The sequence below is a fragment of the Elephantulus edwardii genome, unplaced genomic scaffold, assembly GCF_000299155.1.
Source record: "Elephantulus edwardii isolate Elephantulus edwardi_28Jun2011 unplaced genomic scaffold, EleEdw1.0 scaffold00079, whole genome shotgun sequence".
Classification (NCBI taxonomy): Eukaryota; Metazoa; Chordata; class Mammalia; order Macroscelidea; family Macroscelididae; genus Elephantulus; species Elephantulus edwardii.
In genome coordinates this window covers 9,244,825-9,271,795 of record NW_006399829.1, presented here as the reverse complement: position 1 = coordinate 9,271,795, position 26,971 = coordinate 9,244,825, and positions in this window count along the sequence as shown.

Sequence of the window (26,971 nt, the reverse complement as noted above, 5' to 3'; positions counted from 1 at the left end):
AACATGGGTGTGCATATATCTGCTTGAATGTCAGCTGTGGTCTCTTCAGGGTATATTCCCAGTAGTGGAATTGCTCAGGCAAGTACTTTGAATACACCAACCGGCTCATCCATGGGAGAAAGATGAGCCACCTCTTCTCATGAGTCATAGTTCCAATAACAAGCTGGAGAGTCAGCTGTAAGATGGCTTCAACTCAATAGTACCTAACAGTTTTATTAACTAGTTTTCCTTGTAAGTGTAAAATAAAAATATCCTATTACTGACAGTGTTGGACTTCCGCATAGATCTTGAGATGTTGGGTTTTTTTTTTAAACAAAATACATAAAATTTTTATTTTACAATGGTTTGCTTACAAAATTGGTAACATTGTTTTTCACACCAGATCTTTTAAATTTCTGTTATCCACTCCTTTCTCTACCCATAAAATTGTGCGACCCTATGATTTGCCACCTATCCACCCTCTCCCTCTGCTCCTACCCTCCTCCTTTGGATCCTTATATACATTTTAATAGTTATCTTTGTATATCTAAAATAATGGTCTTATACAATATATGTCCTTATGAGACTGATTTAGTTCACCGAGCATAATGCTCTTTAGTCTCTCCCAAGATACGTAGTAATTTTCAAAATCATTGCTCCTGTATGCTGCATAATACTTCATTCTGTGAGTGTTCTACAATCTCTCAGCCCTTAATTGTGATTGGACATCTGGTCTATTTTCATATTCTTGTGATAGTGAATAATGCTGCTATGAACATTGGTGTATAAATCTCCGTTTGTGCCTCAGTACTAATTTTCTCTGCATTCCAAGCAGTAGAATAGCTGACGCATATGAAAGGTTTATGTTTCATTTTATTTTCATTTAATTTTTTTATACATTTTTTTTACAATTTCAAATACACCATTTTCCACATCAGATCTTTCCCATTTCCTTCACACCCCATCAATTGTGCAACCCTATGATCAAGCCCCCACTTGTGCTCACCCCTCTGCTTCCTCCCACCCCCTCCTTGGATCCTCATACTCATTCTACAATAATGGTTTTATATAATATTTATCATTATGGGACTGAGTTCACTTAGCATAATGCTCTCCAGTCCCTCCCAAGTTAGGTAGTAATTTACAAAATCATTGCTTCTGCATGCTGCATAGTGTGAATGTACCATAATTTCTCAATCTGTTCAATTGTGGTTGGACATCTGGGCTGTTTTGATGTTCTTATGATTGTGAATAATGCTGCTATGAACATTGGTGTACAAGTCTCTGTTTGTGCCTCAGTTCTCATTTCCTCCAAGTATATTCTAAGCAGTGGAATAGCTGGGTTTTATGGAATTTCCATGTGCAGCTTTTTGAGGAAGCACCAAACTGTCTTCCAGAGTGGTTATACCATTTACAATCCCATCAACAATGTATAAGAGTTCCTATCTTGCCACATCCTATCCAACATTTATTACTTGCTGTCCTATTAAACTTTGCCACTATTTCTGGAGTGCAATGGCATTTCGTTATAGTTTGTGTGTGTGTGTGTGTGATACAATCTTTAATTTACATTGTTTTCATAAAATCATTCATAGACATTCTATTTTACATTATTTTTATACTACTTTATTTACAAAATACGAATACATTGTTTTCTACACAAGATCCTTTCCATTTCTCTCACTCCCCACGCATCAACTGTACAGCCCCATGATTAATTCCCCTCCCCTCCACACATCTCTCTGCTTCCATCCCCCAACCCCCGGCCCCTGATCTTCATATTCATTCTACATTAATGGTTTAATACAATATGTGTCCTTGTGTGACTCAGTGTAATGCACTCCAGACCCTCCCAAGTTAGGTAATAATTTACAAAATCATTACTCCTCTGTGCTGCATAGTATTCCATTCAGTGTATGTACCATAATTTCCCAATCCATTTGATTGTGGTTGAACATGTAGTCTGTTTCAATGTTCTTGTGATGGTGAATAACGCTGCTATGAACACTGGTGTACAAGTCTCTGTTTGTGCCTCACTTCTTATTTTCTCAGGGTATATTCCAAGCAGTGAAATAGCTGGGTCATATGGAATTTCTATGTTCAACTTTTTAAGGAAACACCAAACTGCCTTTCAGAGTGGTTGTAACATTTTACAATCCCATCAACAATATATAAAAGCTCCTATCTCACCATACTCATTATGGTTTTGATTTGCATTTCTCTCTTATTGCCAGTGATTTTGAGCATTTCATCATGCATCTGTCAGCCATTAAAATATCTTCAGCTGTAAAAACTCTTTCCAAGTATTTTGCTCATTTTGTAATTAGTAATCAGTAATCAATCTTCTTCTTGTGGAGGCCCAGGAATATTCTGTAAACTTTTGTTATGAGACTCTTGTCTCTCTTGTCTGAGATGGTATTGCCAAATGTTTGTTATCAGTAGGTAGGTTTTCTTTTCATTCTCTTGGAAAAAGACTGTTATTGTTGTTGTTATTGTTTTATTTTATTCTGGTTTATTTAAAAATTTTAATACATTGTTTTTCACACCAGATCTTTCCCATTTCCTTCACCTCCCCTCCTCAAATTGTGTGATCCTATGATAAACCCACCCACCCCCCCCCCCCCGGATCAGCATATTCATTCTACAATAACGGATTTATACAATATTTGTTCTTGTGGGACTGACTTAGTTCACTCAGCATGATTCTTTCCAGTCTCTCCCAAGTTAGGTAATAATTTACAAAACCATTGATGCACACAGGGATTTTTGTCTTTAGAAGGTCCTATTCATCATTTTTATCCTCTTCAGATTGTGCATTTCTGGCTGGATTTGGCAGTCTCTTTATACTGTAGACTAGGCCTTCTAAGCTTGATACCAGTTTGTCTGTTATGAACCTTATGGTTTTGGGCTTTAATCCTAAGTCTCTGATCCACCTTGATTTGATATTTGTGTATGGTATGAGATGTGGATCCTGTTTCAGCTTTCTGCAGGTAGCAGTCCAGTTTTACCAGCACTGTTTGATGAAGAGGTTGTCACTTCCCCATTTGATAGGTTTTATACCCTATCAAATATCAGTTCACCAGAGATAACTGGCTCTATTTCTGGGTTCTCAATTTGATCCATTAGTCTATGTGTCTGTACCATGCAGTTTTGGTTACTATCGCTGTATAGTAGGCTTTGAGGTCAAGGTGTGCTATGCCTCCCACTTCATTTTTGTTTCTCAGAAGTGTTTTGCTTGGTTGGGGTTTCTTTCCTCTCCAAATAAACTTGACAATTTCCCTTTTGATCACCTTGAAAAATGAATTTATTATGTGCATTGGGATTGCATTGAACGTGTAGACTTCTTTTGGTGGGATTGTAATTTTCACAATATTGAGTCTTCCTGTCCATGAACAGGACACTTGTTTGTCACTTTTTTTTTTAGTTCTTTTATTGTGTCTTATAGAAATACTCTGTTATTTTCATTGTATAGCTCTTTTTTTATCTCTAGTTACATTAATTCCCAAGTAGCTCAGTTTGTAGTTGGCTATCGTAAATGGCATTGCTTTCTTTCTTTCTTTCTTTCTCTGAGTTCTCTTTGTTACTGTAGAGGAATCTAACTGATTTCTGGATATTGATCTTATATCCTTCCACTCTACTAAACTGGTCTGCTAACTCTAACATATTTTGTTGTTTTTGTTTGTTTGTTTTAGTTTTGGGGTTTTCTGTGTACACTATCACATCATCTGCATGTAGTGATTGTTTAACACATCATCTGCATGTAGTGATTGTTTAACCTTCTCTTTGTCTATCTGGATGCCTTTTCTTTCCTTCGCTTATCTTATTGCTTTAACAAGCACTTCCAGTTCAATATTGAATAGAAGTAGTGACAGTTGGCATCCTTGTCTGGTCCCTGTTTGCACGGAAAATGCTTTAATTGTTTCTCTGTTGAGAAGGATGTTGGCTCTTGCTTTTGCATATATACTTTTTCACTATGTTGAGGAAATTCCCTTCTTTTCCAATTTTGCTGAGTGTCTTTTTCAGGAAGGGGTGTTGGATTTTTGTCAAATGCCTTTTTTGCATCAGTTGCTAATAGCATATGGTTCTTGAACTTTTATGATTAATAATAAACTAAACCACAGATCCAGGAACCTGAGAGAAGGTCAAACGGGATGAACACTAATATTAAAAGAAAATGTAGACCTGCTATTGTTGTTAGGTGTCGTTGAGTGAAACCACAATAACATTTTGTACAACAAATCTACATCTTGCCTGACACTGTGCCAGCTTCAAACTCTGCAGTGTTCAAGCCTACTGTTGCAATCACTGTGTCAGTCTTTCCACTGACGGTCTTCCCCTCCTTCTCTCACCCTCTTCTTCTCTAAACATGATGCACTTTTCTGAGACGGGTCCCTCCTAACAGCATACATAAAGCAAGACTTTCCTCTGAGGAGTACGTTGGCTACAACTTTTCTAAGAGAGATTTATTTGGTTTTTATCAAACATAAGCAAAATCCATAGGAAAAAAGATGAACCAACTTTTCCCATGAAATTAATTGGCTCTGAAACTTGCTGGAGGGTCAGCTATGAGTTGGATATCCAATATTCCAATATAAGAATATTCAATATTCTTCAATATCACCAAAATTCATGGTAATAGCAATCAAGACTAAATCTTTAAGGTGGCATCTTTGTTTGTTAGCACTTTAAAGAAGTGTTACACAGCTGCTCTACAGAATGATGAGCAATCTCCTCCGGTGTGAGTAGTGGCCTCTGAAAACCCACTGGAGTGTCAGCTCTGGGTTTATTCCGACTCTAAGTACATAACAACAACAATACCTAAATATATCTATATTCAGACTGCAGGGGGAAAAAGAGGAAGATAATATACTGGCAAAATCAGATGGAAAAGCATTACCTATAGATAAACAGGGGTAAAAATTTTTAGATATCATGTAAGCCAGAAGAGATGGAAGAAGAGTATTGAAGAGCATTGAAAAGAAATGTACAATCCTAAAATTCTGTACCAATGAAGTTATTATCCTTCAAACACTAAGAAACAAAGATGTTCTTTTTTTCTGTCATTTTTTAAAATTTTATATTATTAATTTTAATGAACATTTACAGAGATTTTGAATTTCTATTCATTTATTGTTGCACTTTTCTCCCTGCCCAGCCCTCGCCCCTCAGTTTGCTCCTCTCTTTGAAAAGCAAAAGAAAAATTCCTTCTTTGGTACACAATCCCCCCGCACCTCTCCCACCGCCCCGACTACACTCCACTGTGCAAGTTTAATTCTGGACTCTTGTGATAACCATAATGCCCTATCATATATCACTTTTAAATTACTAATTTATTAAAAGAGCTTCATTGCAAGAAATTTTATTTACTTTTGAAATTTTTGTTGTTTTTGATTCCTTCTCCTTTGATTCTCTTTTCTCTTACCTTTCCAAGATTGATTCTTTCTGCATGTAAGCTATTTCTTGATTTTTTATACTGGTTGTCTCATACCATAATTGTCCTTTTGTGACAAGCTTATGTCACTCAGCATAATTTGATAAAATTTCATCCAGATTGTGCAGTGTTACATTAATCCACAATTAGTTTTTGTGATGTGTATCACATCACACTTCGTTGTTTAAATGTTACCAAAGTTTCTTCAGCCATTTATCCATTGATGGGCACTTGGATTGTTTCTCTTTACTGATATAAACTGTTGTTGGTATATATCAAAATCACTCAGACCTGCCCTACCAGCAAATTTTCAGAGTTTGTAAATTGTGTGGGAGATTTCCCATCTTTCTGCCATAGAGCAGCTGGTGGATTTGAACTGTGTGACTTTGGATTGGCAGCACAGCTTCTTACCACATGGACACCAAAGTTCCCAACTATTATAAATAGTGCTGCAAAAAAACATGTGTACATATATTTATTCTTGTCACGGCTCTTATCTAGTGGTGGGATTGCTAAGTCCAATAGTATTCCTAGCCCCAACTTTCCAAAGAAATACCAAAATGCTTTCTATAATGGTTGTACCATTTATGTCTCATCTACAGTGAATTGGAGTTCAAATATATTCATATTTTCCCCAGAATTAGTTGTTTAATGTCTTATTGGACATTGCTATTTTTTTTCCTGAGATGAGGTAATATTTCATTATTTTAATTAGCACCTTTCTGATAGCTAATAATTTTGAGAGATTCCCCCTCCCCCCCATATGCTTGTTGGTCATCTGAATGTCTTCTTCTTCTTTTGTTTTTTGTCATCTGAAAGTCTTCTTTAACGAATGCCCATTTTGTGATTGAGTTGTTTATCTTCTTGTTGATGTATTTTCTATAAATTTGAAAGACGAATCCCTTATCATTTATGCCATTAGCAATATTTTTCCCAAATATGTAATATCTCATTTTCATTGTTCTGGAGAATTATTATTAGTTACAAAAATATTTCATTTTTATGAGTTTCCAATAATATTCTTTAGCCATTGTCAATTGTAGATAAATTATAGTTTATATCTGATTTAAGCCATAGCTGAGGGTTCCTAAGTTTATCCCATTTTTCTGTGATGATCTTTATAGTTTAAGCTTTTACTCTTAGGTCTTTGATCCATCATGAGTTAGTTCTTGATGTATGTTCTATGTTGTAAAATATGGGTCTTGTTTCAATTTTCTGCAGATCAATAGCCAATTTTTCCAGAAACATTTGATAAAGAGATTATTTTCTCCAACTCAATAAATTTCATCTCTTTGCCCATCAGTAGATGGATTTAGTTCTGAGTTCTCCATTTTATGTTTTGGTCAACTTGTCATAATACTAATACCACACTGTTTTGATTGCTTGGCTGAACAGTAGTCGTTGAAGTCAGGGAAAGTGAGGTTTCCTGCAAGAAACGTTAAAAGAAGGTTTTTTAGAAAGAAAGAATGTGATTTCAGTCAGAAGCTTGTATTTACATAAAGAAAATTAAAACATTAAACAAGGAAGAAATAGAGGTAAAATAAAATCTTTTATTTCACCTTACCTTTTGCAAAAGATAAGAGAACTTAGAGTTATAATAAGAGCAACAGTAAATTACATGATTATGGTTACTACGTAAAATGAATCATAACAGTATTACAAGTGATGGGAAGGGGTTATTGAAAATATCCTGTTATAAGACACTCACATTATATGTAATTAAAAATCTCAAACTCAAAACCACTGCTATTGAGTCAGTTCAGACTCCTAGCCCCCCTCTGTTTGGTTTCCAAGGCTGTAAATTAAAGGAGAAAGAGACTGCCTGTTTTTATACTACACTTGTAATTAACATCATGTTACATTTCAAAATCTTGCATAACCTCTACAACATTTCTTATTAGAGTATAAATGAGAGAAGAAAAAGCAGACTCATATAAAATGCTCAATTAAATCAGAGAAAGAAGAAGGGTGGAATAAAAAAAAAATGAACACAGGGAACAACAACAAAAAAACCCAAATCAACAGTAACAAATAAATGGGGTAGAACTCACTGTCCAAATGGCAGATTGAACAGATGTATCACCTTTTTCTCTGCATTAAATACCTCAGAAATCTAGGGAAATGGATCCAGATGACAGTCCTGGTACTAAGAGTTTCAAAGAAAGAATAAAGTAGTAGAGCAAGTATTAATTAAGGAGAGAGATTTAAAGAAAACAGGGAAAAATAAGACATACAGAACAATAAGTTACAACTGCATAGCACAGTATGACTAATTTGAATTATTACAAGCAGCATTCAAATCGCAGCAAGGACCAAAATTTTTGGCTCTATTCACTCAGCTTTACTGCCAAGCACAACAGCGATTCCCCACCCTTACTGTTCCACACTCTCCTGGTGACCAGAAGTGTGGTCTTCTCCATGCACATCTACCCCACTGCTGGCCATACTTCCCATCCGCCGCAGTTACCTATGCTGTACCATTTATTTTTACTTTCTTCTTCCAACCAACCTCCTTTCCTTTTAATTTTTAAAAAATTCTGCTTTCCCCTTTCTTTTCTGTGACAAGCACTCTGCCCACCGTCTCCACAGTCTACTGTCCCTGTAACTCCCAACCCCTACACTCCAGAACATGCTCATTTGTGGAGTGCTGCATTCCCTCTGAAGATACATTTGGAAGCTAGGGATTGCATCATCACTATGCCTCTTGTACCTTCCCCCCTCCTTCTCATTTTCTTTCTTCTTAGAGGTATTCTCTCACTCACCTTGGTCTTGACCATTTTCCCCTTCCTTTTCTCCACATTTCCCCTTTCCCCATCACCCTCCCTCTACTATCCGCAGCTGACTTCACTTTTTCTGCATCCAGTTCTTGTTGCTGCTATATTTTGCAATGAGTGTTGTATCACTATTATGTAGCTAATGCCTTGCCTTATTTCTTCTCAGTTCTCTCCTACTAACCCTGGCAAGATTTTTCCTTTTTGTTTTTTGTTTCCTCTTATGTCTACCACTCTTGTTGACACCACCACCACAATACTATCCACTGTCACCTTAACAATTGGTAACACCTTCCTCTCTAATCTCCACAGGTTGTGGTGCATAATTGCACAGAGTGAGTACCCCATCCCTTTACCATCTCCAGGATCAGTAGTACCTGTTCATGCCACTCCAGTGTAAGTGATACGCGTTCACAGGGAACAAGTGCTGTATTCCTGCTACAGCCATTGGTGGTCTAGTGGATAAGGAGTTGTACTGCCAACCCAGGGCAGGCAATTCAAATTCATTAGCCACTCCATGGGAGAAAACTGGGAAATCTCCTCCCCTGCAATTTACAGACATTGAAAACCTGCTGGAGGGTTGTTATTTTTGTTGTTGTTGATGATTGCTGTTGAGTAGAACACAACTCATAGCAATCCTATAACCAAAAGACTTGAAGTCTTTCTAGAACTATAGTTGTTTCTCCAAATTAATAAAGTTTAGCTATAAGTAATTTCTGACTCATTGACAATGAGTTTGAGGATTTTTTAGTGTATCCACCAATGGAGATTTGGTGGTATACCACAAAGTCCTCACTTATTCAATGGTTGGAATAGACCAGTAGCACTACAAGAGAAAGATGGACAGTGTTTTCCCACTATGACTTACTCTAGGAAACTGTGGCTGGGTTGTTATAAGTTGGAACTAACACATATGCACTGAGCAAGTGTGTTTTTCTTTTTTTCAGTCCTTCCACTAATACTATTCTGCTTTCCCCCCCTTTTCCCCACTTTATTTATCTGAAACCTGGATAATGAATAAAGAGGATAAAAGAATTGGTGCTTTTGAGTTGTGGTGTTGGAGAAGAGAATAGCCCACGGACTGTCAAAAGAACAAACTGATATATCTGGGAGAAGGTGCCGTGAGAGTGCTTCTTGGAGCTAAAAAGAGCAAAACTTCATCTCATATACCTTAGGGATGTTTTGGTTAGTAGCTGAGCACAAAACGTTTTTATATCCAAAGTCCTTGTGTTTTTTTTTTTTCTTTTACTGCCTTCTTAGTATTTCCTTTAGGCCTGTATTTCTGAGGTTTTTGTTTTGTTTTCCTCCTCTTTACTACTTTTACTTTTCCTTCTTCTAGGAATTAGCAACTCAGTCCAGTCATACCACCACACCAGGTTTACCCTCTAGGTGAATGTTAAAAATAATGATCAACATAGTCCCAGCTTGTCCTCAATTAATTTACACTTCCAGCAATTAGACAGTTGCCTATATTATCACTTGCTAGTAGATTCATCCAAAATTAGTATTTAGTCCCTAAATACACCAAATGAGGTCAGAGTGTTACATCTACCTATTTTCCCAGATATATTTAAATTTGAAAAAGTAAAAAAAAAACAAAAACAGAGTGAAGCAAAGCAACAAATAACAGTGAATTCAATATACTATTGCAATATGTTGGAGGTAAGAGAAAACTTCATATTACAACTACAAAAAAAATTCACTTGGAACAAGTAAGTGAATAAGTTTTAGGACCAGAAAATCTTCTACAGGATTAAATAATAGGAGGACTATCTAAAAAGTCATTCAAAAGGGCTTAGTGCTTTTCAACAGTGTAAGAAAGAGAACAAGAAAAACAAAGACAATACAAGCTCAGAGACAAAATCAAGTAAAATACAGATGATACTCTAGAATAATTCAAGAAAAAAAATATAAGAACCAGTTTTTAAATGGAAAATTAGAAACTATAAAAAACCAGCAACTAGAAATTGAGGAAATTTATATTAAAATTTCAGAAATAGATAATACACTGGAATTACATAAGAGTAAAATTGAACCAATGGCAGAAAGAATTAATAAAACTGAAGACAAATTTCTGAAGAACAATCTGGGGGTGAGGGGAAAGGAAGAACTTCTTCTCCTTAGCATAGTCTATGCAGAACTGTGCTTCTCAAAGGCATCTCAGGCAGTTAGAATCCATATGTATCCATGAAAGATTTGGTATTACAACTGTTGTTGTGGTGGTGGTGTGCTGTCAAGTCAAAACCAACCCATAGCTGACCCTCCAGCAGATTTTTAGACTCAGTTGATTGCATTGGAAAAAATTGTTCATTCTTCTTTCATGGAGCAGCTGGTGGATTAGAATTGTATGCCTTTCAGAGTACAGTGGAGGGCCCCTAGAGCTTCCTGTTAATACAACTAATATTCAAATGTATACACAAACTATTGAAGTTAAGGATAAGGAAGTTGAGGATTTATATCAAATTATGCAGTCTGAAATTTATCAACTGTGCAATTGAGGTGCATTAATAATAACTGGTGACTTGAATGCAAAAGCTGGAAACCAAGAAGAGGAACTTATTGTTGTATATTGTCTAGTGGGAATTGACCCATAACTGACCCTCTGGTGAGCTTTCAAAAGCACTTAATTGCCAAGACTTCTCCTTTGGAATAGCTGGTGGATTAAAACAGCATGCCTTCAGGATTGCAGTGGAGCTTCTTACCACCAGACCACCAGAGCTTCTGAAGAAGGACTGGTAGTTGGAAAATACGTCTTTGATGATAGAACTTTGTACCATCAATGGCTTATTCATTTCAAATATCTTTTATAAAAACTATAAACAGTAACAATACACATGGAGCTCACCTGATGAAATACACAAGAATCAAATTGATAATGATTGTGGAAAATGGGAGTAGAAAAGCTCATTATCAGCAGTGAAAACAAAGCAAGAGGAAAGGAAAAAGTCATTAAAAATCCAGGAAATAAATAAAAGGTCAAAATGAATGTGAAAGAGACTCTGCTATTTGCTCTTCAGTGAACAGACAAAAAAGCAAAAGATAGGAATTATAAAATATGAGAGCTGAACAGAAGATTTAAAAGGACAGAAAAAAATACCAAAGTAAATCAATATCATGAAATGTATAGAGAGCTGGAGTTACAAAACCAAAAGTAAAGAACACTCTATGCATGTCTGAACCTAGTTCAAGCCTCTAGGAAGCATCAAATGAAGATGGCATGAATACATAGAGTCATTGTACCAAAAAAGAATTAGGTGACATTGAACATTTCAGAAAGTAGTATATGCTTAAGAAGCAGTGGTAGCAAAGGGAAAGGTTTAAGCCACTTGGAAGGCATTGGCAAAAAATAAAGTCCCAGGAACTGATGGAAGACCAATTGATAGATTTCAACAAACATATACAGCCTGAAACATACTCCATAATCTATTTAAAAAAAAAATAGAAGACAGTTACCTGGTTAACAAACTGGAAGAATTCCATAGTTGTTCTCATTCCACAAAAACAAACCAAAAAAACATGCAAAAGAATGCAGAAATTATCAAACATCATCAATATTACACGAAACTCTTGCTGAAGGTTAATAAAATGTCTGGAGTAATACATGGACAGGGAACTGCCAGAAATTCAAGGTGATTTCAGAGAAGGTTGTAGAAAAAAAACCCAGATAGTATTGCAAATGTTAGATGAATCTTGACTAAAAGTAGAGAATATCAGAAAAATATTTACTTGTGCCTTATTGGTTATGCAAAGGTTTTCTACTGTGTGGATCCTAATAATTTATGCTTAACATTGAGAAGAATGAGAATTCCAGAATACTTAATTGTGCTCATGTGAAATCTGTACATAGACAAGGGCTCAATAAACTTAGCTGTCTTAGAGTCAGAACTGGTTCATAGCTGAACTTCTAGTGGGTTTTCAGAGGCTACAAAAAGTATAAGAAGAGATTGTCCATATTTCTCCTAAGGGACAACTGGTAGATTTGAACTATTTTTATATTCTCGTGGTCTAGTGATAAGAAACTGTGCTGCAATTTCAAAGGCACATGGTTCAAATCCACCAGCTACTCCACAGGAGGATGAATAATCTCTTTTGTGTGATTTACTGCCTCTGAAGACCCACTGGAGGGTCAATATGGATCATTGACAATGCAACAGCAACCACCTTTCTGTTGGAAGTTCAACTCTTTACACACTAGGCCACTAGAGCTCCCTATGGACCACAAAGCAAGACTTAAGAAAAACCACTGGAATACATCAATAAATGGGGAAGTGTTGGTTTTGGGTTTTTTTGTTTTGATTTGGTTTGGTTTTTTAACAAAACCCAGCACTTACTCTTAATATTTTAAATCTTAGAAAATTAGAAATAAAATTTTCAGCTTCAGACACACATAGAGTCTACAAAACCTCTATAACTAATGCCACACATTGTGAGAAATAAGATGGTTTCTCCAAGAGCAGATAGATATTCTCTCACCTCCACTAGTTTACATTGTATAGAGGAAGCCCTCACTAAAAGATAAATAGATTAGGAGAAAAAGACCTAAAACTATACTGATTTGTAGATATGTGTTTTTTTCTATGCAGAAATTCTAAATAGTCAACAACAGCAAAAACCTCCTGAAGCTAATAATTGACTGCAGCAAGGTTGTGGTGTAAAACTTTAATGTATAAGTCAATGGCATTTGTATATACAATAGACAAATGGAATTTAAAATTTAGAAAGTTGTTGTTGTTATGTGCCATTTAGTTGTCTATGATTCACAGAGACCCTCGGTAAAATAGCTCTGAAGCCTGCCCTGTTCAGAGCCAGTTTCACTGACTCCAACACCATGCCCCAGTTGGCCAATTACTATTGTTCTGTCAAATGATCAGAAACCCTACAGGGCATTTCTTCTTTATCCTACAGTGTCTCTATGAAACTTACTAGAAGTCTATAAATTAAGAACTGCCTGGGGATACAGGCATTCTGGTGGCATCATTGATAGAGAGTTGTGTTGCTAATCAAGAAGTCTCAGCTTTCCAGAAATTTAAATACACAACTCACTTGTTGGGAGAATATGGACAATTGGCTGGCATGTGATTTACTGTCTCAGGAAGCAAATATAAAATCAGTTATGAATTGGTTCTGACTTGGCAGCAATGAGAGAAGAGAGATGATATGAGGAAAACTACAAAATACAGATGAACCTCTAAGAAACACACACAAACACAGAGTGTCAGAGATTATGAAGATAGTAAAGAGGATAGGACAATATTCAGATCTGTTGTATATAGGCAAAGATTTCAAAACTCTGTCTCACGTATTCTGGGCATGTTGCCAAGAAGGGCATGATACTTGGAAGGATAGAGGATCACCACAGGAGTGGAAGACCCTGGGAGAGTTGGGCTGACACAGTGACTGTGGTAATGGGGTCACATGTGTCATAGATGATGAAGTTGGCTCAGGACAGAGCAAGATTCAGAGCTATTGTTTGTAGGGTACCTATGAATCGAAGTCAACTTGAAGGCACATAACAATATATAAACATATTGTTGTTGTAAACTAACTACGGCCTTCAGTATGGATTGTATCTTAATATCAAACCAAAAATTCCCACTCCTGGACCAATAGGCAACATTATGATAGATTGAGAAAAGGTTGAAACTGTTAACTTAGATCCACAATTAATACACTTGGTACCAGCAGGCAGATTTATTGCCCAGGGAAAGTCTTCAGTCAGGGACCTCTCTAAATTACTGAGGAGCAACGATGTCACTTTGAGGACTAAAGTGCGTCTGATCAAGCCGTTATCTTTTCAATCACTTGCTATGCTGCTGAGAGCTGGACATGAATGAGTAGTGATGTTGTAGAAGAGAACTGAACATCCCATGGACTTCCCAAAGGACAAATAGATAAGTCTTGGAGAAGGTGCATCCAGAGTGCTTCTTAGAGGCAAGAATGGTGAAGCTTTGTCTCACCCCTCGTGTGCATGTTGCTAGAAGAAGTTATTCCATGGAGAAAGAACTTATTCCATGCTTAGAAAGGTGGGAGGACTGTGAAGGATAGGAAGACTCTCAATATCAGGTGGATTAGCACAGTGAATGCAGCAATGGACTTGAAGGTGTCAGATTGTGAGGATGGCACAGGTTAGGGCAGGATTCAGATTGGTTATTCATAGGGTGGCTATGAGTTGTATTCCAGTCTATAGCACCTAACAACAACAACAGCAGCATCTATATATCCATGTATTCATATGTCTATATATGCATATCTATCTATCTATCTCTATATCTGTATCTCTGAATTATGGGGGGGGGGGAAAGGCAAACAGTTTTCTTTTTAAGATGCACAAGGACCATAAAGTGAGAGCCACACATCTAATTCTGGAACCAGGAAGTAAATGAACCATTCCTAGAGCTCATCAGGAAGGATTCAAGATAGTGCAGTTTTGACATAGTCTATGATTGGACTGAAAGTCTAACTCTCCTAAAAAGTCTCATGGAGATTGTGGAAGGAAAAAATGCTGTCATAAATAAGAGACAATGAAGGGCTCATCTTTAACTCCATAACTAAAGCCAGAAGTGGCATTTAATTTTAAAAAACATGATACTTTCACTCCGTATTGGTCACAGAAAATTTTGGTCCAAAGTTATTTTGCAATTTTCAATTTACTAATAACTTAGATTTAAGAATGTTTTCATCAAGAAGTCTCAGCTTTCTAGACATTTAAATACACAAGTCACTTGTTGGGAGAATATGGACAATTGGCTGGCATGTGATTTACTGTCTCAGGAAGCAAATATAAAATCAGTTATGAATTGGTTCTGACTTGGCTCTTAAATATTAACAATTTTTAAAATATTTAAATAGTTAATTGCATTCATCGTTAATGAAATTCTTAAGGGGTTTATTTGACCAATATCCACCAATAAGGAAAAAGTAAAAGGACCAAGATATCTGAAAATTAACTGGAGCTCAAGCTTTCCCCGGAACACTTGAAGTAGGAAATTGGCCCCAGCTACTGAGTTCTCTCAGGGTTTATTGGTTTGCTAGAAGTGCATAGGCTGTTTTATTTTTGTTTATGACTCACACAAAAAGTTAGTAAGCAATTTTAACCACATGTCATGTTTTTAATGCATGATGGATGTTGACGCCAAACGGAAAACTATCAAAACAATTTAGATTCCATTTTCACCCTTTGGATCACTACCTTAAAATGAATTTATAGAATAAACAACACTAGTAAATTAAAATTCTCAAAAGTGTCTATAATAAGATAGAATCTGCAGCCAAATTTTTGTGGCATGCATAAGGGTCAAAATAACTTCCCTGACATAATTCCCACAATCTCCTCTTGTTACTCAACATCAAATTTACTCTCTTGAGCCTGAAATTTCCATTGTCCTTTTATTTGTGTGTCAGATTGATTTGTGGAAATATCTTGTTAAAATTAAAGACTTATTTGAGATGAATGTCAAATAAATTTACCAGAATCTACTTATACACTAGCATAGATTACTTAAACAGACATATATATATTTTTTGAAAAAACAAAATGGTTGTTAACCATTTCTCTCTTGTGGAAGAAAAAAATGGCTTTCAATTTGTCTAACAAATATTCATTTTACAATCTCACTTTCATTAACCTATCTATATATAGTTGTAAAGGAGTGCTGGTGATCTAGCTGTGCTGTCAACCAAAAAGCATGTGGTTCAAATCCACCAACTGCTCTGTGGGAGAAAGATGAGCAGTCTCCTCCAATGTGATTTATGGCCTCTGAAAACCTTCTGGAGGGTCAGCCATGAGTGGATTCCCATGAGTGGATTCTGATTCAATGGCAGATGTCAACAATCCTGATCAGTGCAATATAGTTTGATTTCTTGAGTGCTATTTCCATAGACAAAGACTGTGAATCCAAGTAAAATGAAATCTTTGGCAACTCCAATATACTGTTTCCTTTTGGCTGTTGTGTTTTGTGCCTTTTAACCATAATAGCTCCAGCTCTGGAAATCCTTGGTAAAGGACCAAAGATTGATAAATTCCAGAGTGAAACCTGAGTATATATGTTGTTTATTTTTAATGGTGTTGCTTATTGGTCCAGTTGGAAGTATTTTTGTTTTCTTTCTATTGAAGTGTAATCCATAATGAAGTCTTTGATCTTCAGCAAGGAAGGTTATCTCACCTGTAGGTTGCAAGTCATTAATGAGTCTTCCTCCCATCCTAACTCATCCTTATATAGTTCAGCATCTTGAATGATTTTCTTAACATACAGGTTGAATAAGAATGATGAAAGGATACAACCTGATGCACATCTTTCTATATTTTAAAACACGAACTGTCACCTCACTCTGCTTGAACAACTGCTTTTTGGTCTATGTCCAGGTTCCCTGTAAGCATCATTAAGTGTACTGGAATTCTCATTCTTCATAATGTTATTTATGATTTTTTTATTATTTACACAGCCAATCATACACATATAAGTATTCTCAAATGTTCTTTTAATTTTTAAAAACAATGCATTTTTGTGATCCGAATCAAACAACATAAAAATATAAAATGACAAGTTATTTGAACATATTAAAAAAAAGAAAAATCTAACTTCTCTGTAAAGGATTTTTAAAAATTGAGGCATTAGCAAAGGATAAACCTTGCCATTGAAAAAAAATGAATAATTGTTAATGGGATAGTTTACAGGAAAAGAAAATGAAATAATTATGAGCATATTAAAATATCATTATTGTTAGGTGCCATCAAGTACAATACAATACATAGTCACTCTGTGAACAACAAAGCTGAGCCATGCCCTATCCTGTGCCATTCTCACAATCTCCAACATCGTTGAGCCGGTTACTACAGTCACTGTGTCAATCCATTTATGGAGGGTTTCCCACTCTTTCACTGACTCTACCTTTCCAAACATGATGGCTTTCTCCAAAGACTAACCTCTCCTAGCAACACGCCCAAATTATTTGAGATGTTTTGTCCTCTTTGCCTCTAAGGAGTATTCTGACCGCACTTTCTCTAAGATGTAACCATTTGTTATTTTGGTAGTCCATGGGATATTAAGTATTCTTCTCCATTACCGTAGCTTAAAGTCTTCTTTTGCCACCCTTATTCATTGTCCAGTATTAAGGAAATAAAAACAAAAATTGTAAGACTTTTTTTTAAATCTAACAGACTAGAAAAAGAAAATGTACTTATAGTGTACTTATAGGGAGCTCTGGTGGTCTAGTGGCAAGAAACTGTGTTGCAGTTCTAATGGCCACCAGCAGCTTCATAGGAGAAGGATGGGCCAATCTTCTTCCATAAGATGAACTGCCTCTGAAAACGCTCTGGACGGTCAGCTTTGAGTCAGTTCTGACACTACAGTAGATAACAACCTGGTGTACAATAGTAAAAGCGTAGCAACAACATCTTGCATATTTTGAAGAAAGGAAAAGTTCAAAGTGGAATAAGACTGTTCACTGTTTCAGCTCACACTTTGGATCTATTTCACTTTTTTCTGTTGAGTGCTAGCCTACCACTTCTGTGTTTGGCAAGACACTACATCAGCGTGAGTTAAGGAGAGTCACGTAATCACGTGCATTCTTCCCTGTGGAGGAGTTTTCAGAATTCTTGGCACATTCTAGATTAGTGTTAGATTATGCTGTCATTAAAAAAACCCTCTCATTCAAGAGGTAACTTGTTCTTTATTCATTTATCTGGGTACAGGATACATCAGGGAAAAAGGGAAAAAGTCAGTAATCACTTTCTTTTGTGAATGTCAGTAACTCTGGTAGTGTAATCTGTCAAGTGTTGGTAGCACAAAAGGAGTACCTCTCTGATAGTGTAAATCCACCAGATGTTTCCCAGGAGAAGGATGGGCAATCTCCTCTCATGTGATTTGTAGCCTCTGAAAAGCTTCTGTGAGCCAGCTCCAACCCCACAGTACATAACAACATCATTCCTATGTATGCTGAGCAAATAATCTAAGAACCTGCACTCTACAAAGAAGAACTTGATATCAAAATTGGAGAAAGACTCATCAACAACCTGTAATATCCACATAACACAATATTTCTTGCAGAAAACAAAGAAGAGTTAAAGCATTTATTGATGAAACACAATATGTACGGATTAGAATCAGCATGGATTACAACTACAGATAAGGAAAAAAACTGCCAAAATTCCTTACATCTCGAACAATAGGCAAAAACACTGATAAATACAGAAAAAAAATTGAAGTTGTCAATAATTTAATTTTACTTGAATCCATAATCAACATCAATAGAAGCAGTAATCAAGAAATCAAAAGATACATTACAATGAGCAGATTTGCGACAAAAAACCATATGCACATGAAAGAGAAAGAATAAATAAGGTAGACTGAAAAAGAATTATTGTTATTCATCATCAAGTCAGAAATGGCTCCTAGCTGATCTTCCAGCAGATTTTCAGAGACACTAAATCACAAGAGAGAAAAGGTTGCTCGTCTTTCTCCCCCAGACCTACATTTAAACCTTGTGATTAAGGGTTGGCAGCACAACTTCTTAATACTAAGTCACCAGAGCTCCCCCTGAAGAGGACCTTAGATAACTTTTAACAGTGGTTTTGCCAGTCATTATTGAATACATCATAGACAGACAAAAGAACAATTGTGTCTGAGACGAAGTGCAGCCAGAACATTCCTGAGAGGCGATGATGGTGAGACTTCATTTCATGTGATTTGAGCAGGAGTAGTCCCTGGAGAAAGACACCATGTTTGTTAAAGTAAAGGCCCAGTGAAAAAAGAAAGACCCTCGGTGAATGGATTGCTATAGTGACTGTAACATAAGGCTCAAGCACAGCACAGACCTTACGGATGATACATTACTGGGTAGAGGTTTGGTCTGTTTGTACACAGGACTGTTATGGGTTGCAACTGATTCAGTTGAGCCTAACAATAATAGGAGTGAATTTAAAATAAAGAAGATTTAATTAGCATTTTTTTTTGCTTAAAAACTGTGAATCTGATATACTTTATCATAAAGTTTTATCATAAATTTCCTATCTAAAGAAAAGATTTTAGTTTGAAACCTGAGGTAAGAAGTCTTAAAATTTGTATATTCTAGATATTTCAGACATGCACCTACATTGGTTCTAAAGTCTGGGAATGGTGATAGTAGTTTATAATTGGTATCAGATGCCTATGAGTTCATTTCAACACATAGCAACACTAAGCATAACAAAATGAAATGCTGGAAGGCCCTGCACCATCTTCACCACACTGCATAGTTTAATAAGTTTAAACCTATTATAAACCTATTATTGACTCTACCAATGCCGTTAAGGTTAACTCTATTTTGAAAATTCTTCCCTTGTTTTATTTTGAGTACTTCCAATCTGAATGGCTCATTTTTCAGCCCTTACCATACAATGTTTTGTTGTTATTCATGTTCATCGACAAAGGCCTTTTGTTCATAGGGTCGCTATGAGTTGTACTTGACTCAAAGGCAATCAACAACAATTGCTTTTTGGGGAATTGAGGGTGGGAAACCAAATACTTCTTTTTATATTGTTGTCAAGTGCCATCGAGTTGAATATGACTCCATTGCTTAAAAATTTGCTCCAGCAAGCGATTTGGGTGTGGTTTAGATTTTGTATTAACAATGAAACCTTGACCAAGGGATTCCATATTTGATTGGTAGAACTTTTGTTCATCAGAATGATGTTATCGGGACCTCGGCTTCCTCTCTGATCTGAGTATAACCTGTATTAACCAAAATTAGTTGTTTTACTGCCAGTTGGCCATAGTTCTTGGTATGTTGTTGGCTTTATTTACTTTGCAAAGATGTGATTTATGTTCAGATTCAGGGATATTACATGCAGATAAAAAAATCCCAAAACAACCCACAAAGCAAACAAACAAAAAAATCAAAACTAAACTTGACAAATCAGAAAGAATAAGAGCACAATAGAGAAGGTTTTATATTTCTATTTAATCTTTTCACTGTTTTACTTCTGTTGATATGTGCCGTGAAGTTGAAACCAATGCATAGCTGACCTTCCAGTGGTCTTTCAGAGGCGGTAAATCCCACAGAAGGAGATTGACCACCCTTTTCCTATGGAGCAGCTGGTGGGTTCCCATTATGTGCTTTTGAGATTACAAAACAGCTCCTTATCACTAGGCCACCAGAGCTCTCTTGAAGAGCAGATGGTGGATTTGAACTGCCTGCCTTTGGATTGGAAGTGTAACTCCTTATCTCTAAGCCAACAGAGCTACCACTGTTGTTGTTGTTAGGAGCTACCACTTAAGATATTTAAAAATGATTTTAGAATATTCAGATATCCTAGAAACCATTAATGAAAGAAGAGAAGGCAAGAAGGAAGCCAAGTTTATTTAAATTTTTTTCAGTCACATATGCTTATCATCTAGTCAACAACCCATAGTAGACACTATAAACAACAGATATATGAACAATTCTATCCTATGTTATCATCATGGTCTCTGCCGTGCTTAAGCCCATTATTAGAGTCACTGTGTCAAGCTACCTTATTGAAAATTTTCCTCTCTTTTTTTGACCCTCTACTTTTCTCAGCATGATGTCTTTTTCCAAAAATTGGTCTCTCCTGACAATATGCTCAAAGTATATATGCTATAGGAAACTTCACCATCCTGGCCTCCAGATAGCACCCTGGCTGCATTTTCTCCCTGACAGTCCTTAAATGTAGTTGTTATGTGCCTTTATATCAAAATAGACTCATAGCTGACCCTCTAGTAAATTTTGTTGTTGTCGTTGTATACCATCCAGTTGAAATCCACCTGCAGTTGACCCTCCAGTAGGTTTTCAGAGGCAGGAAATCTCAGGAGATTGCCGATTTTTCTCCTGCAGCGTAGCTGGTGGATTTAAACTGTGTGCCTTTGGATTGGCAGCACAGCTGGTCACTGGAGGTTCCTTCCATGTTGTTGTGTGCCATTGAGTCAGAACTGCCTCATGGTTGACCCTCCAGTGGGTTTTCAGAGGCAGTTACTCACTGGGAGGAGACTGCCCATCTTACTCCAGCAGAGCAGTTGATTGATTCCAATCATGTGCCTTTGGTATGGATCCCAGTGCAGCTTCTTAGCACTTGCCCACCAGAGCTCCTGCATAGGCCTCCTTAACATGGTTTACATTTTCCTTGACATTCTGATATGCAGAATTTCTCTGTGCTCACTATTATATTCAGTGCAAATAATGAGGTTAAAAAATGAATCTGAACATTCTGGGGAATTTTTTGGTAAACCTCCATTTTAGATTTAATTTTAACCATTTCTAGGCAAGACTGCTTTTGCCACGTAATCCAATACAAAAGAAATTTTTGCTTTTGAACTTTATTTTTTCTATTTTATTTTATTATGTATGTATTATGTAATACGTTGTTTTTGTTGTTGATTGTCTTCAAGTCAAGCATAACTCAATGCTACCCTATAAACAGAAGGCCTGAAGCCCCTCTACAACTATCGACATTTATCAATGTTCATAGAGTTTCTGGAGTCATGTTATTTAAGAAGTGGATGCCACTCCTACTTCCAAACCTGTCATAGTATATTGTTGAGTATGTTGCCGTTGAATTATCTGCGATGTATAGTGATCCTATGTACAGCAGCTCTGAACCTTTCCTTCTCTGTCCTGAGCCAGTCTCACTATATCCAACACACCAATCCCCATTGCCCCAGTTACTGTATCAATCCATCTCATCTGGGTCTTCCTCTCCTGCACTGTCCATCCACCCTTTTGAGAATGACGTCCTTCTCCAAGGATGGATCTCTCCTACCCACATGCCTAAACTAAGTGAGGGAGAACTTCAAAATCCTAGGCTCCAAGGAGAGACTTGGTTTCACCCTCTCCAAGGCAGATCTATTTCTTTTTCTGGCAGTCCATGAGATGTTCAAGACTCTTCTCCAGCACCACAAGTCAAAGGTATCTATTCTTTCTGTCATCCTTAGTCATTTTCCAGCTCTCTGAAGCATAACAAATAATTGAGAAGACCATGGTCTATATCAGGTGCACCTTTGTATCTACACTGACATCATTGGTTTTCAGGACTCTAGAGAAATTCATGACAGCAGAGTTTCCCAATGCAATTAGTCTTTTGATTCCTTGACTGCTGGTGTTAGGAGTGTTGATTGTAGATCTGAGCAAGCTATAACTACTATCAACCTCAATCATGACTTCATATCAACTATGCCTTGTCATAATCACTAATCACTGCAGTTTTATGAAGATTTATTTATTAACTGTAAGGTACAGAAGCTTGGTTTTGAATACGTTGAGTAATAAGATACTCAGCAGTATAAAGAAGGTATTTGTTTAGCAAGGATTGCCTGTCCTTTTAAGCACACATGGTATATCGCTCTCAAACGTCTTACACAATATAAGATATAGGCCAATATAATGAAAAGCAAGCCTCTTAATTATCCAGGAGAATTCCCTTATTTGTAAAGCAAGTTAAGTCATTTTGGCCTGGAGCCTTAGACCCTCTCTAGGGTTCCTTCCTGCTCTAACATTCCATGACTCTATAGCTAATCTGGATAAGCTCCTACCAAAACATAATTTGAAAAAGAAATCCATGCTATGTGTGGTGTAATCCTCTGCACATGATATTTGGGTACATCAAGTATTCTGAAACTTCTTTAAGTTTCTATTCCTCTCTCTACCTTAAAATAGAGATATGAAAAGAAAAGGAAAATGTTGATGGTAGGCTTGATGAATAGATGTCCTGTCCTCTCGTTTGGGGAAGTGTGTGTAAAACCATGGAAAATATCCAAATTAAGGCATCTCATACTAAAAAAAAAGAATAAATCATGTGTTAAAATAGAAAAATGTGCCTGAATTCATTAACAGGTTTGTTTTCTTTTTTTAAAACACCAACCTGTCTTCTAAAAAAACCCTCATTAGCATTCCTTAGATAAGTTTTAAGAAAGTTGGTTGGTTAGGTGTTTGAGCGCTAGTTGAAAAGTCAGTGGCTTGAACCTTCCAGATTCTCCACAAGTAAAAGCTGAGGACAATGAGCTTCTGAAAATAGAGTTTAGGAAATTTTAAGGTGCAATTCTACTCAGTCCTATAGGATCACTATGAGCTGGAATTAACAGCAGTGATTTGGATTTTGTTTGGTATTGTTGCTATTGTTGTGAGTCGCCTGTGACTCATAATGACCCTATGTTCAACAGCCCTAAAACCTGCTCTATCCTGTACCAGTCTTACTGTCTTCAACACACCTACCCTTATTATCCCAGTCATATCTCCATATCATTTCAATCTATATGTGGAATAGATAATCTGGGAGGCTGGGCTCTATGAGGAGCAATGTGGCATCAGGATTGGAGGTGACTCATCAACAATCTGCATTATGCAGATCACAAAATCCTGCTTGCTAAAACTGAGGAGGACCTGAAGCGTTTGCTACAGAAGGTCAAGGACTGTAGCCTTAAATATGGGTTGAAGCTCAACATCAAGAAAACAAAGATTCTCACCATTGGGCCAATTGGCAGCATCATGATAGAGGTGAAGAGATCGAGATTGTTAATAGCTTTTGTTTGCTTGGCTCCACAATCAACACTCTTGGAACCAGTAGCCAGGAAATCAAATGAAGAATTGCATTGGGAAAGTCTACTAGGAGAGACCTCTCCAAAGTACTGAAGAACAACAATATCAATCTGGAGATTAAGGTGCGCCTGATCCAGGCTATAGTCTTTGCAATTACTTGCTATGCATTGGAAACTGGACAATGACTGGGGATAATAGAAAGAGAATTAATGCCTTTGAGCTGTGGTGCTGGAGATGAGTGTTGAATATATAATGGACTGCTAGGAGATGAAACGAGTTTGTCCTAGAGAGGGTAAAGCCAGGCTGCTCCATGGAGGCAAGGATTCTGAAGCTTCATCTGACACACTTTGGACATGGTACAAAGCAGGATTAGTCCTTGGAAAGGGACGTAATTCTTGGGAGGGTGGAGTGACAGTGCAGGAAAGGAAGACCCTCGATGATATGTTTGGTACTATAGATTTTTAATTCTAGAAATATTAACTGAGAAGATAAAGCATTTGTATGCATATTTCCTCACTTGGAGTGTACAGTATAAAATATATTTTCTTCTCACTGAAAGATTGATTCTCAAATTTATTTTGCTTTTGAAAATTTACAATTTCCACATAAAATGTATTTAATTTCATGTTTACATTGTCAAACTGATATGGACATAATGTTGTTCTAGAGGCCAGGTTATGCTATAATATGATCTCATTTACTTTTGAATCTTCATCAGTTTTGTCCATGTATCCACATCTATCGTTTATACTATAATTTAAACGGTGTTCCATTGTTTTCTTTAGATAACTACTTCTTGGTCTATGCATAGGTTTTCTCATGAGTACAATTAGATGTTCTGGGATTTCCATTTTTCTCAACGTCAACCATCATTTGTTATGATCCACACAGTCAAATGCTTTTGCATTGTCCATACAACAAAAGTAAATATCTTTTGAGTAATCTCTGCTTTCAGACAAGATCCTTCTTAAATCAACAATGATATCCTCTATGTCATGGCCTCTTCTGAATCTGGTTCGAGCTTTTTGGCAGTTCCTTGTATATGTATTGTTCCAACTATTTTTAAATAAACTCCAGAAAGATTTTACTTGTATGTAGTGCCAAGAAGCTTTGTTGCAATTTCTAAGGAACGTGGCTCGAGGTGACCAGCTGCTCCACAGGAGAAGGATGGGCAATCTTCTTCCATGCACTTAACTTTCTCTGAAAACCCACCTGAGGGTCAGCTATGAGTGAGTTCTGACTCTATGGTACACAATACCAATATTAATGTTATTGTGCAATAATTTCCACATTCTATTGGATCACTGTGTTGTTGTTGTTTTCTGAATGTGCACAAACATGGATTTCTTTAAGTCAGTTTTCCAAGTAGCTAGCTGTCTGTCTTCCAAATTTATTGGTGTATAAGTTAGTGAACACTTCCAGCATTGTGTCTGTTCATTGAAACACCTCAACGGTATTCTATCAATAATGTGAATGATAGGATATTATCTCTTTGCATATAAGGAAGACCTTTTAATGTGGCTATTACTCAAATATATACTCAGAAAGCTATAGCAAAAGAGGAGAAAATTGGAAAAAAATCAACAACCCAAACCAACCCACCCAAATCTTGCAGCCTGAAAGTCCCCAAATGTGTATTCAAGATGCACTAATGATAACTGATAACTGAGTGCAAAATATGGAAATAACGAAGAAGGAATGGCCATTGGAAACTATGGACTTGGTGACAGAAATGAGGATGGAAATAGAATGACCACATTTTGTATGTTTAATGACTTATTCACTGCAAATATATTTTTAAAAAAATACGTAAATGGAAACTTTACACATAAACCTCAGCTGATAGACTGCATAGGAATCAGATTGACTATATCTGTTATAGGAATTGTTGGAGAAGCTCAATATCATCAGTCAAAGCTAGAGCAGGGGCTGTCTGTGGAATAGACCATTGATTACTCATGTAGAAGTTCAAATTGTGACTGAAGAAAATGAAAACAAGTTCACGAGAGCCAAAGCATGGTATTGAGTTGATTCTCCCTGAATTTCAAAATCATCTTAAGATTGGCTTTGAAGCATTGAACAATGATCAAAGAACAGATGAGTTGTGGAATAACATGAAGAATATCATCTATGTAGAGAAAAAAAGTTTATTACAAAGACAGAGAAGAAAGAACCAGAATAGATGTCAAAAGAGACACTGAAAATTGCACTTGCCATTGAGAAGCCAAAACAAAGGGAAAGGATCATGAAGCAAAAGAGCTGAAAAGAAGATTTCAAAAGACAGCTCAAGCAGACAAAGCAAAGTATTATGGAATGTACAGGTACTCACACATCAGTTTATGCCAGAAAACTTGGAAGACGGCTGTTTGGTCAATGAATTGGAAGAGGTCAATATTTGTTTCCATTCCCAAGAAAGATGATCCAGCTGAACGTGGAAATTATTGAACAACATCATTGGTTTCACATGCAAGTAAAATACTGCAAAAGATCACTCAAAAACTGCCAGAACAGTACATTGATAAGGATATGCCAGAAGTGACACCAGGGACATCATTGCTGATGTCAGATGGATCCTGGCTGAAAGTAAGGAATACCATAAAAATGTCTAGTTTTGCTTTATTGACTACTCAAAGGTGTTTGACTGTGTGGATCATGACAAGTTGTGGCTGATACTGAGAAGAATGGGAATCTTAGAGCACTTGATTGTGCTCATGTGGAACCTATACCTGGGCCAGGAAGCTATTGTGCGAAGGGAGCGGGGAGGTCTGCAGGCTTTGGAATTGGGAAGGGAGGGTATCAGCATTGTATTCTGCCTCCACACCAAATTATCTGAGAAACTGGACTCTGAAGAGGAATGTAGTATCAGTATTGGGGGAGACTCATCAATAGGCTGTGTTATGTAGATGAAACAACCTTGCTTTCTGAAAGTCAGGAGGACTTGAAGCACTTGTTACAGAAGATCAAGGAATGCAGCCTTCAGTATGGATTTCATCTCAGTATCAAGAAAACAAAGATTCTTACCACTGGACCAATAGGTAGTGCCATCATGGATGGAGTGGAGATTGAAACTGTCAACAGCATCATCTTGCTTGGACCCACAATTAACAACCTTGGTACGAATAGTCAGGAAATACAGAGATGCATTGCACCTGGAAAATCTATACTTAGGGACCTTTCCAAATTATTGAAGAGTAGTGATGTCAGTGAGAGGACTAAGGTGTGTCTGATTCAGGCCATGGTCATTCCAATTACTAGCTATGCACCC